Below are 19085 nucleotides of genomic sequence, written 5' to 3' on the forward strand. Positions count from 1 at the left end.
TCCTACGTATGTTTATCTAACTAGATACCATGGAGAGTTAACTGCATCTTAAGGAGAAGCTAACTAGCTTATGCACCCATGGCCTGTGATGTCTACATACAAATTCACAGAGTACAGATAGCAAGAAAGGTTGACTAGAGCGCTAGTCATAAGGCAGCAGGTTTGACCTCACAATGTAGAAAGGAGGTTGAATTTGGAGTCACAGAGCTGAATCTGAATCCTGGTTCTACCTCTTATTACCTCTCTGACCTTGGCTAAATTACTTAATCTTCCTTGACTTTAGTTTCTTCACCTGAATATGAAGTCTGCTCATGTGGGTAAGGTGGTTTTTGCTGCCACATAAAATGAGGACATTGGACCATATTACCTCTGAAGTGCTTGCCTGTCCCAGATCTATGATCTTATCATCTTTATGTGGCTCTGGAAAAGTATAACTTACTGAAAATGAATATAATAGGTAAAAAAGGAGGAGAGAGGAATATAAAAAGCCCTACTCCCCCCAAAAACCCACAACCTTTTACAGTCCTTTAGATTTATAATACTATCCCATGGAGTTTCCTTTCCCACTCCCGTCCACCCCATGCAAGGGAAAAGCACTTGAGGTTGTTAAGAGAGTCCAGTAATTCATTCTTCTTGTGAGCTTCACCTCCTAGGGATTTATACAGTCCTCCAAACTTACAGTATGAACCCTAGGTGAGACTGAAAAGTCTCTGTCTCTGTGTCTCTTTCTCTGTGTCTCTGTCTCTCTGTCTCTGTCTCTGTGTCTCTTTCTCTCTCTTTGACTCTCTTGGTTTGTACTGTCTCATAACTCTGTATCAGTGTAAAGCAAAGTCTGGATTTGTTGCTTCACATGTGGAAGGAAGGAAACAAGCATTTATGAAATGCTTATTATATGCCAGGCACTGAGCTAAATGCTAAGGATACAAATACAAGCAGAATGAGAGACAATTCCTGCCCTCATTGAGCTTACATTGCTCAAGGACTACACAATATAAAGAAAGCTGAAAGGGGGCAGAGTGGGGAGTGGGGCAGCAGGGGTGTTAATGGAGAAAAAAAATAGGAGGGAGGTTTTATGGAAAGATATCCCATGGTAAACTAGTTGCCAGGAGAGTAGGAGTTCCTGGAGTGAAGAGGCCTCAGGCATTGAGAGAAGTTCTAGAATGAGACAAGAGAAGAGGCATGATTTTGAATTCCTGGTCAAGAACAGGGCTGGGAGAGGAATGAAGACAGGCTGGATTAGTTTCCTTCATTGGCTCCATCCCTTGATATTCTTCTGCTCTGTCTCACACTTGGTCCAGAAACTCCACCTATGGTTCCAAGAGGCTTTTTTCTGAAGTCATCATTGATCTCTCAATTGTTAATTCCAAAGATCCTCCCTCGGTCCTCATCCCCCTTGCTCTCTTTGCCACTTTCAACAATCCAGCACATTCTCTGATACCTGGCTTTTCATGACATTGCTCTTTCCTGGTTCTTCCTATGTATCTGACCATTCCTATCTGTCTCATTTGCTGGATCCACTTTTTCCATCTCCTGTGTCTGTGGTCTGTCTTGGGCCAGCTTCTCTTTTTTCTCTATGCTTTTTCTGTCTTGGTGATGTCACCAACTTCTTTGGATTTAATTATCTCTGTGCTGATAACTCCTAAAGGTAGATATCTAGCCCTCATCTCTCCTGAGCTCCATCCAGCCCCATGTCACCAGCTGCCTATTAGGCATCTCCATCTAGATGTCTCATAAACGTTACAAACTTAACATGTCCAAAATACAGTGTATTGTCTTTCCCCTCAAGCTCCTCCTCTTTCTAACTTCTTTATTTTTGTTGAGGGCATCACTATCCCCCAAGTCACCCAGATTTGAAGTCTGAGAATCATCCCTGACTCCTCACTTTCTCTTGCCCCACCCCCCCATCTCCAGGCTTGCAAAGTGCTGTTGATTCTATCTTGACAACCTTTCTCTTCCTCTCATACCACAACCACTCTTAAGTCATAGCTTTGTATCATTCCTCTGCTCAAAAAATGCCAGGAACTCCCTATAGCCTCCAGGATAAAATACAAACCTTCTGGCATTTAAAGTCCTTCACAATGCGGCATTACTGAACTGCATGTACTTGTAATGATTAATGATTAAAAATATAAGAGACATGGTTTCTGGGCAATTTAATAATTTTATTAATATGGCTGTCTCTTAGACCAAAGACCCCTTTCTTGCAGTCAGGTCTCAGTTCCTATACCCTTCCATCTGTAGGAAGTCCATCACACAGCAATCAAGCCTAATTGATTAGCATCATTCAAATCTAATTGGTTGACATGATTGGAAGTGGGCTGTATTAAAATTGTGAAGTAAAGATGACATTGGGGAAAATATAGAGACCCTTCCCCCTCCTTCCCCCAAGCTGATGGGAACACTATGGTTCCCACTTAGAACTGGTTCACGCAGGTCAAATGTCATCTGTAAAGTCCTTCAGCTAATCTAGACAAAAGAATCTGTCTCCACCCAAGGCTCCTTTTTGTGGGCTTGATTTGGGTTTAGCCTGGATGAGAGATTTGATGAAGCCTCTCTAGGAAAACTTGCCTTTGAGTGGAGGGAAGAAAGGCTAAGAAAGAAGGGAAGATCTCTGGGTCCTCCAAGATATTGAGGTATCAGTCATTCTGTTCTACTTACTTTTTCTGTGCATGACATTCAATTTCCCATTTCCATGCTTTGGTTCAGGCTATCTGCCATGCCTCTCTCCTCGCCTCTACGTTTGGAATCTCCAACTCCCTTTAAGGCTCAGTTCCAGTGTTTGCCTCCTATGTTAGGCCTTTCCTGATCCCTACTCTTACTCAGTTGTTACCTCCTTTCCTCCTTCCGTCCTTGAAATAACTTTGAATTTACATGCTATTTTCTCCCAGTAAACCATAAATTCTTTGAGGGTAAGAGCTGTTCCATTTTTGTCTTTGTAGTCAGTGCTGTTCACATTCCCTGGTACCTTCAAGTGATATGTGAATTACAAAATCATTTAATTTATTGCATCTTTTAAAACTTTTAATATTGCAGCCCTTGTTTTACATGCTTTGGCATTTAATTCACAAGATTTTGACACATAATCTTTTGTTCTTTATCATGAAACATCTTTGATGAACATCTTGGGGGGTTTTAAAGCCTAACATTAAAGTCAACACATTTTAAATGAATTTAAATCAGGTGAGTTCCTAGGTCACTAAAGCACCTTTATATCCATCTCTTGGATAAATTTCATAACCTTTGATGGTGTGTGGCATGGTGAGCAAGGTTATTCTGCAGTATTCCACTGGGAGTTTTTAATAATTCTGGAATAACTCTGTTTCTAGGTGTATCAGTATATTTATCAGTGTTCATCATTCCCACAATTGGGAGATGATTTTTTGACCCATTGGAAATTTTCTAAAAATCTTCCCCAAAATTTTTTTTAGTGGGGAGGATGTTTTATATTCTGATGAACATGCCCAGGTCATAAAGATTTACCTGGACTTCTTCTGGCAATGCTTTTGGTATAGTTTTTAATTAAAAAGTGACTTTCATCCACAAATTTTTTTCTGATCTTTAATAAGTACTCCATATTTGCCACTCTGATAGGTGTGAGGTGGTTCCTCAGAGTTGTTTTAATTTTCATTTCTCTGATCAATAGTAATCTAGAGCATTTTTCATATGACTATAAATAGTTTTGATTTCTTTGTCTGAAATTTGCCTGTTCATATCTTTTGACCATTATCAATTGGGGAATGACTTGTTCTCCATATATTTGAGAAATGAAGCCTTTGTCAGAGATACTTGTTGCAAAAATTAATTCCCAGTTCTCTGCTTTCCTTATAATTTTGGTTCCTTTATTGGTATTGTGAGTTATATGGATTAAATAGGTTCAGGGAAGAGACACTGACACTTTAGTGAACTCTAGTGTTTTTCCCTTTCAGTGGAAATAGAGAATGAGTCCTATAAAAATAAAGGCCTGTATAGGCCCTTGAGAGAGGCAGGGTTCACTAGAAGGGGATTGGAAAGTTGTCTTTACTTGAAGAAGTATTAAAGTATAGTAGGAAAAGCATTGAATTAGGAGTCTGGAAAACGGGTTAGAATTTCACCTTTTAGGGGCAGCTGGTGGCATCAGTCCTGGATTCAGGAGGACCTGAGTTCAAATCCTGCTTCAGACACTTGACATTTACTAGCTGTGTGACCCTGGGCAAGTCACTTAATCCTCATTGCCCTGCCTCCCCCCCCCCCAAAAAAAAGAATTTCACCTGTTTAGATTTTACTGATCCTAACCCATGGCAAATAAGTCACTGAACCTCTCTCAGACTCAATTTCCTACTTAATAAAATGGGAACCATGATAATAGCATGTACTTTACAGGGTTCTTGTGAAGAGTAAATGACATAATTATATACATAAAGAGTCTTGCAAACCTTAAAGGACTCTATAATTGTTAGCTATAATTATCTAGAGCCTTAAGAATGAATCAGCAGCATAATGCTGTGGAAAGAATGATGAACTTGCAGTCAGAGGACTTGGGTTCAAATCCAGGTCCTGTTACTATCTTTATGATCTTAGACAATCACTTAACCTTTCTGGACCTCAGTTTCTTCATCTGTGAAAGGAGAGAGTTAGAATAGATCACCTGAAGGTGTTTTCTAGTTCTAATCCTAGGAATCCTTTGTATTTTGCCTTTCTGTTGAGTGAAATGAAGCCCATCTTGTATTCAATGAATTCTTGTGCTTGCCTTGACCTTTTTTTTTCTAGAGACCTACACATGAAGTACATACATCCTGATATTGCCAGGAGAAACCTATCAATGGTATCCGTGGCATGAGTTGACAGACAGACAGACAGACAGACAGACAGACAGACACACACATACACACACATACACACACATACACAGAGAGAGAGAGAGAGAGAGAGAGAGAGAGAGAGAGAGAGAGAGAGAGAAATATTCCCAAGATTAAACCCAATCCATGCAGTCCTCAAATTGGGTTCTGGATCATGGATTACATATAATTTCTTATGTGGTAGTATTATCTCTAAAGTTTTTTTAATTGATGCCTTTTGTTTTTATATCACTTTTATTTTCAAATCTATCCCTTTCCCTTCCTTCTACATCAAGCCATCTCTTGTAATAAATAAAAGCAAGAATAAGAAAGGAAAATTCTGAAAATGTAACTGATAAATCAACAGAGTCTGAGAGTATATATAATATTCCAGATCCATAGTTTCCTGCCTCTGAAATCCTTTGGAAAAAAGTAAATTTTCTCACCTTTTCTCCCAGGCCAAGTTTGGTCTATAGAGTTATACAATGTTCATTTTCTTTTTTTTTGTTGTTCTTTCCATTTACATTTTTGTAGTCATTATATATGTTATTTTCCTGTCTCTGCTTATTTTACCTTGCATTAATATACATAAGGATTTCCTCTTCTCAGAATTCTTCATATTCATCATTTATTATAGCACAGTGATATTCCATTACATTCATGTTCTACAAATTATTTAGCCTTTTCCCAACCAATGGACACCTACTTGGTTTCTATTTTGTAGCTTCTACAAAAATTATTGCTATAAATATTTTGGTGTAATCTTTTTAAAATTAAAAAAATTTTTTAAAAGTTTTTTGGTATAATCTCTTTGTCTTTGACCTCCTTAGAATATATGTTTGGCACCAACAGCCTTTATTCACATCACACAGAGCCCATTTTGGAAGATGATGGCCTCCTGTATGGCTAGAAGAGAACAATGATTGCCTTTTTGGATTATTCTAAATGGAATTGTTGCATTGGGTGGGAGGTTGGTCTAGATGACTCCTATAATCCTTTCCAACTTGGAGGTTCTAAGAGTCTATGGTTCTAAGTATGCTCAAGTATCTACCCTTTCCTTAAAAAAAAAAAAGAATCTTTATTTGATTCTGCCATCCTCTCAAGCTATTTTTTTTCCTCATTCATTCATTCATTCATTCATTCATTCATTCTTTGGGGGGCAGTGAGGGTTAAGTGACTTGTACGGGGTCATACAGCTAGTAAGTGTCAAGTGTCTGAGGCTGGATTTGAACTCAGGTCCATCTGAATTCAGGACTGGTGCTTTATGCACTGCTGGTGCTTTATCTCTCAAGCTATTTTCAGTTTGGCAGGAACAAAAGTTAGTGTGGTAGAGCTGGGGGAAAAGCAAAAAAAAAAAATCCTCTTGTGTTAGAGTCAGAGGATCTGGGTTTGAATCATGGATTTGCCACTTACTACCTGTGTGGCCTGGGGCAAATCTCTTTACTTCTCTGAGCATCAGGCCCCCCTCATTTGTAAAATGAGGCATTTGGACTATATGGCTGATACAATCCCTTCCTGTTCTAAAATTCATGATCTTATTATATCTTCTGAATTGTAGTTAGCACCTACCCTGAATTTTCTCATTTTTGAACCTTTATTCAGGTTTTTGAAGTTAATAGTAAATTTACCATTGACTCCCAATAGCATTTATTAGGTCCTTTAAAAATGTGTGTCTATATATTTTTATATACACACATACATGTCTATATAAATAGACATATTTATGCATATATGTATTTATATATGTATGTATATATGTAAGTATTCGAGAGGCAGTGTGGCTTAATGTATAAGATAATATACTTAAGAGTCAGATAGGGCCTTGGTTCGGGGCAGCTAGGTGGTGCAGTAGATAGAGCACTGGCCCTGGAGTCAGTAGTACCTGAGTTCAAATCCGGCCTCAGACACTTAACACTTACTAGCTGTGTGACCCTGGGCAAGTCACTTAGCCCCAATTGCCTCACTAAAAAAAAAAAAAAAAGAAAGGCCTTGGTTCACATCCTGCCTCTAACATACATTAGCTGTTTAACCTTTGGAAAGTAAATCACAACTTCTTTTTGCTCTAGGCAACTATCTAAAACCAAGAGTTATAGATAAATTATGACTATGTAGGTGGAAGCGCCATTGGTGATAAAAATCATGCCTTTGATGTATTTAAACACATTAATGTCTTGCTAATTTAAAAAATCTGCCTCTTCCCCCCCCAAAAAAAAGTTCAACCTTATTAAGAAGTATCGATCACCTCTTTCTCTGACCCAATCATACTGGGAAATTTGGCTGTTTAAACCTGAATGGTTGGTACATAGTCTAACCAGAGGAAACCCATTGCTTCAATTTGTCAAAATTAAGGTTAGATTAACAGAGAAATCTGCACACAGTAGGCATTTAATAAATGTTGGTTGAACTGAATCAAATTGGACTGAATGGAACTAAATCCACACTTTTAAATCCCCTAGTATCAATTAGCTCTGCATTTAGGTTTAGTCAAGCGCCACCTTGTGGATTCTTGGTAAAAAAAACAAATGGTGAATTCTTTCTTCCATGGCTGCTCTTTACAGAGAGCAGTTCTTACCTGATAACTGAAAGGTCAATAAAGAATGGACCTACCATTTATTTGGGATGGGGACTGATTCCACCCACCCAGACTACAACCTGTTTATAAATTGTGCTCTTAGAAAGTTGCCTGAGGTTCATAGAGGTTAAGTGGGTTGCTCATTGTCTAATGGTCATCTAATACAAACCCACTCATTTTTATAGATGGATAATCTGGTGCCCAGAAAAGGGAAGTGATTTGCCCAAGGTCACACCAGGGCAAAGTAGAGGAGCCCAACTTTGAACCCAGATACTCTAACTTAGTACTATTTCCCTGGCATCATGCTTGAATTTATATATGATACCCCTCCCCTACCTTCACTCCTGAAGGTCTTGTGGACTCCAAGTTCTAGATTTCTGTCCACTGTGCCTACATTTGAAATATAGACTAACCAAAACTGAAATTGGAATTGGGGAACCAAGTAATAATAGGACACATCAATGTAAAGCAACTGGCTCTGGCAACAAAAATGTTGGCCAAACAAGTCAGATACCAGGTAGGTAGAAACCCTAGTAGAAGATCATTTGTGAGAAATGTGTTCTCATGAGTTTATTTTACTCTCCCCACAAAACTTAGGGAATTTTAGAGGTTATCTAGTTCAACCTCATTTTAGAGATGAGAAAACAGAGCCCCAGATAGGTAACTCCTTGAATGAAAGTAGTTTCTTTTTTGTTTCAATCAATCAATTAATGAACACGTATTAAGTACTTATTGTGTGCCAGGTACCATGCTAAGTGCTGAGGTACAAAAAGAGGCAAAAGACAGTCTCTGCCCTCAAAAAGCTTACAATCTAATAGAGGAGACCTAAATATATGTGTGTGTTTATGTATGTATGTATGTATGTGTGTATGTATGTATGTATATATGTATGCAGGATAAAGAGGAAGTAATTAACAAAAGGACTGTACTGGAATTAAGGGGTTCAGGAAGCCACTGAAAGTGGAATTTTAATTGTTACTTAAAGGAAGCCAGGGAGGTCAGTAATCAGAGAGAAGGTGGCAGAGTATTAAAGGCATGAGGGAAAGCCAGACAGAATGGCTGGAGCTGAGAGATGGAGTCTTGTTTGTGGGATCACCAAGAGGCCAGTGTCACTGTATCATGTCAAGGAGTAAGATGTCAAAAGACTGGAAAAGGAGGAGGGGTCTAGGTTACAAAGGACTTTGAATACCAAACAGAACATCTTGTATTTGCTCCTGGAGATGATAGGAAACCACTAGAGTTTATCGAGTAGGGGAAATGATATGATCAGACCATATGCTAATACATGGTAGGTGCCTTACAAATTTATTCTGACTTTATCAAGCCAATCCCTTATCCTATACTTATAGATTTGGTTTTTGAACCTGAATATGGGTGAGCCCTGTTTATTTCTCTCCCTTTGTTTCTTGTCATCCCATATTAGCTATCCCATTTAGGTTTGTGTGATCTGCACATTGTATAAGGATGTTGTCTATGCTTTTATCTAAGTCTCTAAGCATAGGGCCAATCTCATATCCAGGGGCACTCAATTAGAGCCTAACATGAACTAATTAGTGACTAATCTTTGGTTCCCACCATTCCACCTGTTTTAAATCCACTGTGGACTAATGATCCTTTAATGATGTAGAAGAGTTTTAAAGGGTCTCTTTCTTGCTGACACCTGTGGTTCCCTATCAGTGTTCCCTAAAATCCAATAAACTACTTCCTCCTCAGATATGAAGAACTAACTTCATCTTCTCTAGGAAGACTGCCATATCGAGGACATAGCTCCAAAGGGTTGGTATTCATTGTTCCTTTCCTTCTACATGTGATAAGAAAAGATATTTTAATAGTATTTTATTTTTCCCAATTATATGTAAAGACAATTTTTAGCATCCATTTTTACAAGATTTTGAGTTACAAATTTTTCTTCCTCCATCCTTCCCCTCTTCTGAAAATAGTGAGCAATTTGATGTAGGTTATATATGTATAATCATATAAAATGTATTTCCATATTACTCACAGTTGTGAAAAAACAGACTGAAAGGGAAAAAAAACATGAAGAAAAATAAAGTGAAAAAACTATACTTTGATCTGCATTTATCCATTAGTTCTTTATCTGGATATGGATAGCATTTTCCATCATGAGTCCTTTGTAATTGTCTTGGATCATTGTGTTGCTGAGAAGAGCTAAGTCATTTATAGTTGATCATCACACAATGTTGCTGTTACTGTGTACAATGTTTTCCTAGTTCTGCTCATTTCACTTTACATACAAGTTTTTTCAGATTTTCTGAAATCTTTCTTCTTATCATTTCTTATTGCACAACAGAATTCCATGACATTCATATTCCACTGATTGTTCAGCCATTCTCCAATTAATGGGCATCCCCTCAATTTCTAAAATTTTGCCACCACAAAAAGAGCTTGCTATAAATATTTTTGCACATGTAGGTCCTTTTCCCTTTTTTATGATCTCTTTGGGCTACAAACACAATAGTAATATCCCTGGATCAAAGGGTATGCACAGTTTGGTTACCCTTTGGGCGTAGTTCCAAATTGCTCTCTAGAATGGCTGGATCACTTCATAACTCCACCAACAGTGCATTGGTGTCCCAATCTTACTACATCCTCTATGCCATTTATCATTTTCCTCACTTGTCATATTAGCCAATCTGATAGATGTGAAGTAGTACCACAGTTGCTTTAATTTGTATTTCTCTAATCAAAAGTGATTTAGCGCACTTCTTTATATGAGTATAGATAGCTTTGATTTCTTCATCTGAAAACTGCCTGTTCATATCCTTTGACCATTTATTAATTGGGGAATGGCTTATATTCTTATAAATTTGACACAGTTCCCTATGTGTTTGAGAAATGAGATCACAGAAACTTGCTGTGAAGCTTGTTTCCCAGCTTTCTGCTTTCCTTCTAATCTTGGTTGCATTGGTTTTGTTCATACAAAAGCTTTTAAATTTAATATAATAAAATATTAATATGATCAAAATTATTTTACATTTTGTAATGCTCTCTATCTTTTGTTAGCTCATGAATTCTTCCCTTTTCCATAGATCCTACAGGTAGAATATTCCTTTTTCTTTTAATTTGCTTATGGTATCACCCTCATGTACCCATTTTGACCTTATCTTGATACATGGTAGAAGATGTTGTTTTGTGCCCTATTGTTTTCCAGTTTTTGTCAAATAGTGAGTTCTTATCCCAAAGACTGGGGTCTTTGGAGTTATCATACACTAGATTACTATGGTCCTTCACTATTGTGTCTTGTGTATCCAATCTATTCCACTGAGATGGGACAGTTGAGGTTCCCCACAGTATACTTTTGCTTCTATTTCTTCTAAGTCACTTAACTTCTCCTTTAAGAATTTTCATGCTATACCACTTGGTACATATATTTTTAGTGTTGATATTACTTCATTGTCTATGGTACCTTTTAGCAAGATGAAGTTTCCTTCTTTAACTCTTTTAATTAGATCTATTTTTGCTTTTGCTTTGTCTGAGATTGTGATTGCTACCCCTGCTTTTTTTTGCTTCAGTTGAAGTATAATAGATTCTACGCTAGCCCCTTCCCTTTACTCTGTGTTTCTCTGCTGAGTTATTCTGGTTTTTGATCTACTCTGCTATCACTTCTGTTTTATGGGACAGTTCATCCCATTCACATTCACAGCTATGATTATTGCATATTTCCCTCCAGCTTATCTTTCCTCCTATTTGTCCTCTCTCTTCTTTTGCCCTATTCCTCTTTACCAGTGTTTTGCTTCTGTCTAACACCTCCCTGCCCTCCCTTCTGCCAGTTCCCTCCCCTTCCTACTTCCCTGTTGGGTAAGAGATATTTCTATATTCAAATAGTTGTATATGTTATTCCCTCTTTGAGACATTCTGATGACGGTAAGGTTCAAGTGATACCCACTGCCCACTCTCTCATCTTCCCCTCCACTGTAATAGGTCTTTTGCACTTCTTCAACTGAAATAATGTACCCTGTTCTATCTCTCCCTTTCTTCTGCACCCAGTGTATTCATCTTCCTCATCCCTTAATTAATTTTTTATGTTATTCCCTCAAATTCACCCTATATCAGCATCATTTATGTATATTCCTTCTAGCTGCACTATTAGTGGTACAATTCTTAAGAATTATAAAAATCATCTTCTCATGTAGGGATGTAAATAATTTAGGCCTATTAAATGTCTCCTTTTTCCTTTTTACCTTTTTATGCTTTTCTTGAGTCTTGATATTGGAGATCAAATTTTTTGTTCAACTCTTTCTCTTCTTATGAAAGCTTTAAATTGTTCTATTTCATTGAATGACCATTTTTTTCCCCTTGAAGGTTCATGCTCAGTTTCATCAGGTAGGTGATTCTTGGTTGTAGTTTTAGCTCCTTTGCCTTCTGGAATATCATGTTTCATGACCTCTAATCCTTTAATCTTGCAACTGCTAAATCCTGTTTAATCCTCATTTTGGCTCCATGATATTTGAATTGTTTCTTTCTGGCTACTTGAAAATTTGTTTCCTTGATCTGGTAGTTCTAAAATTTGGCTATAATGTTCCTTGGAGTTTTCTTTTGGGGATCTCTTTCTGGAGGGAATCAGTGGATTCTTTCAATATCTCTTTTGCCCTCTGGTTACAAGATATAAGGGCAGTTTTCCTTGATAATTTCTTGAAAGATGCTGTCCAGTTCCTCCTTTTGAGTATGGCTTTCAGGTAGTGCAATGATTCTTACATTATCTCTCCTGGATCTAATTTCTAGGTTGGTTGTTTTTCCAATGAGGCATTTTACATTTTCTTATATTTTTTTCATTCTTTTGAGGGTTTTTTATTGCTTCTTGATGTCTCATAGAATCATTAGCTTCCACTTCCCCAATTCTAATTTTTAAGGAATTATTTCCTTGGTTAGCTTTTGTACTTCCTTTTCCATTTGTCCAATTGTACTTTTTAAGGAATTATTTTATTTTTCCAAGCTGTTGACTCTTTTCCATAATTATCTTGCATCATTCTCATTTCTTTTCCAATTTTCCCCCTCATTTCCTTTTTGAGCTCATCCTTGTGTTCTTTCTGCACTTAAGACTAATTCCTATTTTTCTTTGGGGCCTTGCCCATAGGTGTTTTGATATTGTTGTCCTCTTCTGAGTTTATGTCTTGATTTTCCCTGCCACCATAATAACTTTCTATGACTAGATTCTTTTTTGCTTGTTTTTTGCTCATCCTTTTTCAGTTTTTTCCCATACTTTTAAATTTTAACTCTGCTCCTGGGGTGGAAGGGGCACTTTCCAAAGCTTCTTGTTCCAGGGGTTGCAGGCCCTGGCTGTATACCTGGTGCTGTACGGGTGTTGCCCTGAGGCCCACAGGAGACACTTGCTGAGGCCATAGGTTGTGGGGTGGCTGGTGCTATTGGAGGCCTTAGGGGTCTGGCAACTTCCCTGATGCTAAGCTGAGGTCCCAGTGCTGGTGCTTGATGTGTGCTGAGGTCCGTGGAGGGTCCCTACTTTGGCATCTGCCTGTTTACCTGGGGCTATTAAAGCATGTGGCATATCCCAGAACTGGTACTGGACCATGTGCTGAGATCTGTGTGTGTGTGGGGGATCCCCTGCATTAGTATCTGTCTGCTTGCCCAGGGCAACACTGCAGCACTTGATGGATCCCTGTGCTGGCACCTGGCTATGCTGAATTATCCTTGGCTATGCTGGGTTATGTGTGTGTGTGGGGGGTCCCATTTCAAGTGTCAGCTGGTTTGTTTAGGCACCTGAGGGGTCTGGATGTTGGCATCTACCTGTCTGCCCAGGGCTATGTTGAAGCACATGGTGGTTCCAGAGCTGGCATCTGCCTATTTCCCTGGGAATGTTGAAGCCCATGGGGAGGGGGGTGGTCCTGGTGTTGGCCTTTGCCTGCTCTGCTACACTGGGATCAGGACCTACTGCTAGTTTCCTGAAGTGGGGCTTGCTGCTGGCTTGCTGGGAGACTTTCTGTCCTGGCCTGCCCTTCCTTTTTACCAAAATGAGACAGACCTTTCCTGTTGACCTTCCAAGTTTCTGGGGCTAGAAGAAACTGGTTCTGCTGTTCCAGGATTCATTTTGGGGCACTATTTTATGGTTGTTTAAAGGTGAACATGGGAGAGTTAAGGTGTGTTCAATATTAAAATATAGCTTTTGTATCTGCCTGTCTCCTGCAAACAGATCAGAGAAATAATGTTCAATCTCTCCTACAAATTAATAAACAGATCAGAAAAATTATATTATATCTCCTACTAACTAGAAAGAGAACATGTTATATCTGCCTGTCTCCTACAATGAACCGGATCAGAGAAATAATGTTTAATTTCTTCTACAAATCAGAGACAGACAGAAGAAACATACCTGTCCTCCTACAAAAACAGATCAAAGACAGACAGAAAAAAAGAATATCAATTTAATATTTTATTGTCCCAAGAAGAAAGTTAACAAGACACATGATCATGTGGAGACTTTCCTTCTAAGAGAGAAGCTCAGAGGACTCCCCAGTTCTAAGCATATATAAGGTTTTAGTCCACTGATGACAGGGCATTGTCAGTTTCAATAGTATGATACAGAAATCAACCCAGAAGCAAAAAGGAGTTTAACAATTTCAGTTATAACAAGTATGGAGGAAATACAGAAGCATCATGATAAGGCTACAGGATTCCAAAAAAGGGTTTGGCAAGGATAAGGATGACCAGATGTTACCACAAGATAGGGACTTACTATCCTGAGGGAAAAGAAGTCACTAGGTAGGGTTTTTTATCTGCTAGCTATCTGGGTTCAGGTTTGGAGTTCTGTTGAAGGACATTTTGCTCCTATTAATCCTATTAATCCAGGGTTTCATAAAACTCCTTTTGGATAATAAGGTACCTCCATCGAATCCAGGTGATCCATATATTCATATTAACAGGTGATATCCTGTTTACTCTGCCATATTAGTTCCTGGACAAGAAAAGCTTTTTTTGAATCAAAGGTGATTAGAATATTTGTCTAGCAAATATTCCAAATAAGAGAAACACAAGAAAGCTAAACAGGTAAAATGATCAAGCAAATCAATTCTCTCAAGGCTATAGGCTTTTCTTTTTAAAAGAAAGATTGAGGGGCAGCTAGGTGGCACAGTGGATAGAACACCGGCCCTGGATTCAGGAGTTCCTGAGTTCAAATCCGGCCTCAGACACTTGACACTTACTAGCTGTGTGACCCTGGGCAAGTCACTTAACCCCCATTGCCCTGCAAAAAAAAAAAAAAAAAAGAAAGATTGAATTAATTAGCAAAAGAGAGAGCGGGGAAAGGATCTTCAGAACTAGAGAGGTTAAAATTTAAGGTGAGTCAAGAGAAGGGAAGGAGGAAGGAAAAAAGTAGCACTTCATGGACCAAATTCCATGGACGAAATTTCATGGTAAATTCCACCATCCCCTATAGATTAATTAATCTATTTTGTGGGAGGAGTTAAAAATAGAGTGGAAAAGTTCAGGAACAAGTAAAGCAGAGGTAAGAGACAAGCAGGAATTAGAAGTTCACCTTCTGCCAAGTTCATTGATGAACAAAGAAGGGACAGACATTTTTCTAATACTAACAAGATTTGGGGCTGTAGGAAAAGAGGATAGAAGTAATGGCATGAAGAAATTGAGATTTAGGAGGGGAAGGGAGTCTTATCCTGGAAAGGGAATAGGAAAGAATGTTACTCAAGAACATTCTAAAGTAGGGCAGAATAATTCGTGTGCTTTCGGTAAGAGATGGAAATTATAAATCATTTTGTTCCAGGAGATTGTGTGCTTTAGGAAGCTGTATTCTCTGAGAAAGGTTTTACCTCCCAGAACTGTATCCCATCCTAGATGAGGGGATATATGGGATCCTGAGATTACCTAGCAACCAGGGTAGAAGGTAGAAATAGGATAATTTGGCATTAGTAATGATGAGTGATCATGGTAAAAGCAGGGCTTCAGATTGGGTTTCATGGCTCAGGACATAGAGTACCAACATGTGACACTGCTTCTATTTGACCTAGCTTCTTTTTATTAATTGATATTTCAAAGAAGGGAGAGACAAAGGGAAAAGAAGGGGAGGATAGGGTAAGGTCTACAAATATGATAATATAGAAATGGGAAAGAAAAGGGAGTTCAAATTTGGTGCTCCAGAAACTTCCTTTATGAGAGACACATATAGAATAAAGAAAGAAAAATTAAGAGCGTTAACTCATGAATTGAATAGAATTCAGAATAGACAATAAAGGAAGATAAATAAGGAGAACAAAATAAAGGAAAACTTCCTGGAGCAAGATGCAGTAAAAGAATATTATTTAAATTTAGATGATGAAAGAATCAAGAGATTCAATTAAACGGTTTTTAAATAAAATACATAATAAACAAATCTAAAAAAAAGGAAATTTTAAAGTCACATTTTTTGGGCTGGGGCAATGAGGGTTAAGTGACTCGTCCAGGGTCACACAGCTAGTAAGTATGAAGTCTCTGAGGCTGGATTTGAACTCAGGTCCTCCTGAATCCAGGGCTGGTGCTTTACCCACTGCGCCACCTAGCTGCCCCATAATGTCACATTTTAAAGCCTGAATTAAGACGTTCTCTGGACTTTGATAGATTTATTCATATATTGACTCTTTTCTGTATATGGGTCTTGGCATATTTAGAAGACATTCTACCATATGTATTTCTAACTTCTCTGATAAGAGTATGAGATAGTAATACTAAAACATAACATTGAGAATGGCAAATACTGTAAAGTATGAATACAGGAAAATTTTGTGCATCAAAATACCTTATCACTGGACACCACTCCCCTTTATATATGATTTTCCTCTCTTAAAATGTAAGCTCCTTAAGGGCAGGGACTATCTCATGTTTGTATTTTCATCCCCAATTCTTAGTATAGTGAATGGCACATAGTAATTCCTTAAATGTTTTTTCATTCCTTCATCAATACAATATTGGTTAACCCACAGAATCAGATCTCAGATAAGACAGATTCTGACAACTGTTGAATGCCATTATTATAATTTACATATACCTCCATTAGAACACCTCTGAGACCATGTTTTATATGACTGCTGTTAACAAAACAATCAGAGGTTGTATCTATTTTTATCCCAGTGATCTTTGAAAAGGCAAAATATTTTTAATGAGCAAATAGAGTTGACTGGGTCATGAATCTTCTAGAGAACTTGGCTTTTCAAAGTGAGACATGGTATTCAAATTTTAGGTGCATTTAGTAAAAACAAAAAATGCTATAGAACAATTTTGTGGATTCTTGAGGTAACTAATTTCGGATTATGGTCTATTACCTGAACATTTTTAGTGTTAATGAAATGAAAGGTCTTCAAGTGAAGGCTAGATGGCGGCATTACATAGTACAATGATTGCTGTATTTAGCATCAGAAAACCTGGTTTGAATCTCAGCTCTTCTGTTTATTACCTTTGTGACTCTGGGCAAATTACTTCATCTCTCTCTGGTCATCATTTTTCTGTTCTGTAAAATTGTGGGATTGGGTTAGGTAATTGATGAAGTCCCTTCTATGTTCTAAATTTATTATTCTAGTCCCACTTTTCAAGGATGTTGCAGAGGATTCTCAGCCAAAATAGCTTCTCAAGTAATTTCCTACTGAGATTTTATTGTTCTGTGACTTCTCAGGTTTGGAGTTTTCTAATCCCACTCCAGCAGATGATGTTTGTTCTTGGTTTTAAGAATAGTGGCAGGGGGACTGTTTTCAGATATGCTATTGCTTCAGTTTTTATAAAAATGAAACTTCTGTTGACTATAAAAAATTAACTTTTTTTTTCTTTTTGAAAACTGATCATGTCCTGTGGCCATTATCTATTGTGAACTTGCCATTACCATTGTGTCTTAAGAAAAAAAATTACTTAGATGTTTTAACTGTCAAGTTTCTAGTGTGACTTATTTTTCCAATCTGTTACTTTTCTTTTTCTTTTAATTATATTATTTCATATAATTATTGTTATATATATAACATATAATAGTTTTGTTTTCTATTTTAAAATATTTTATTTTACAATTTCTATTTTAAAACATTCTATTTAAAAATTTTGTTTTTGTTTTTTGCTTTGCTCTTTAGAAAAGCTCAGGCGAGGCCCAGTAGAAGGAAAAATCTTTTTGAATAGAGGAAGGGCATGCTTCTCTCCAAATCAAAGGACTTGTCTTTCACTACTAAGCAGATGAATCATTGTACTGGATGGTCAATTTGATGAATGCATCCAATTATTATATAATTGATGACTCTTCTTTCCTGACTCTTCTTTGAGTGTATTTTCATTCTTCTATCCTATGCTATATTATGTCCTTGCTTATTAAAATGCTAAACCCATTAATGGGGGCTATATCAAGCACATTCTTGGTATTTCATAAACAGAAAATGTTTCCATGATGCTAGGAGTATACTGAGATGTTCAGAACGATGGAGACATGGAACACTAACCCAAACAAGATGGTGAGAAAAAGAGAAGAGAAAATATGAACAACAGGAAAGAACAAAGGCATATCTTCCCCAACTTCAAGGAGTCAACTTTTTGTGTTCAAAAAAATTAATTTCTATTTTTGAATACCATAGCACTCATGGACTGAAATTTTTCTCAACTGTATACAACTCAGACAGAAGGCCAGAGATCTGAGAGGGACAACAGTGTAGTGATCTAGATTTTCTGAGACTGTCTCAATACACTTATAAACCAAAAATGTCCCAGAAATACCTGTATCTCACTAAAGATGAACCAAATGAATTATCAATGAGTATTACAATAAAAAAAGTCACAAAAGATTGAGAGTCATACCAGATGGAAAATTATAGGCTGAAGAAATATCATAACTATTAAGGATTTTGAATATTTTCTCCAAGTAGTTTTTTTTTTTTTAACAATTTTGCTTTGGAGGGGGCAGCTAGGTGTCACAGTGGATACAGCTATGGCCCTGGATTCAGGAAGACCTGAATTCAAATCCAGGATCAGACACTTGAGACTTACTAGCTGTGTGACCCTGGGCAAGTCACTTAAACCCTCACTGCCCCACATAAAAACCAAAAAAAAATTTTTGCTTTTGAAAACTGTCCGATCATATCTTTTGGCCATTTATCCATTGTGAACTTGGTATTACCACTGTGACTTTTAAAAATTCCTTATATATTTTAGATGTCAAGTTTCTAGTCTGTCTTATTTTCCTTAAATATTTTCCCTTTCTTTTAATTATATTGTTTTGTGTTGCATGTATTTTATTTTCTATTTTAATGTGGTTAGAATTACTCATGAAAACATATGTGTACTCCTAGCCAGTAGTACATATAACCATATTAGCTACATCTGCCAGGAGTTCATGTCTGTGGTGCTTGGAATCTCAGTGGTATGGTATAGATAGGCAGTGCTACAATGGTGAGGACAGGTCAGGGTATTATTTTTTTCATGGCAAATTGGACAATCTTTTGTGTTAATTTTTTTTTTTTAGTGAGGCAATTGGGGTTAAATGACTTGTCCAGGGTCACACAGCTAGTAAGTGTTAAGTGTCTGAGGCCAGATTTGAACTCAGGTACTCTTGACTCCAGGGCTGGTGCTCCATCCACTGTGCCACCTAGCTGCCCCCCTTTTTGTTAATTCTTATCTAACCTTTAGTCATTGAATGTGCATTGCCTCTGACAAATTGAGGCCTGGGAAAGACCTTAATTTAGAAAAGCCAAGGTCATTCACTGCAGCCTGGGCCA

The sequence above is a fragment of the Dromiciops gliroides genome, chromosome 2 (genome assembly GCF_019393635.1).
Source record: "Dromiciops gliroides isolate mDroGli1 chromosome 2, mDroGli1.pri, whole genome shotgun sequence".
NCBI lineage: Eukaryota > Metazoa > Chordata > Mammalia > Microbiotheria > Microbiotheriidae > Dromiciops > Dromiciops gliroides.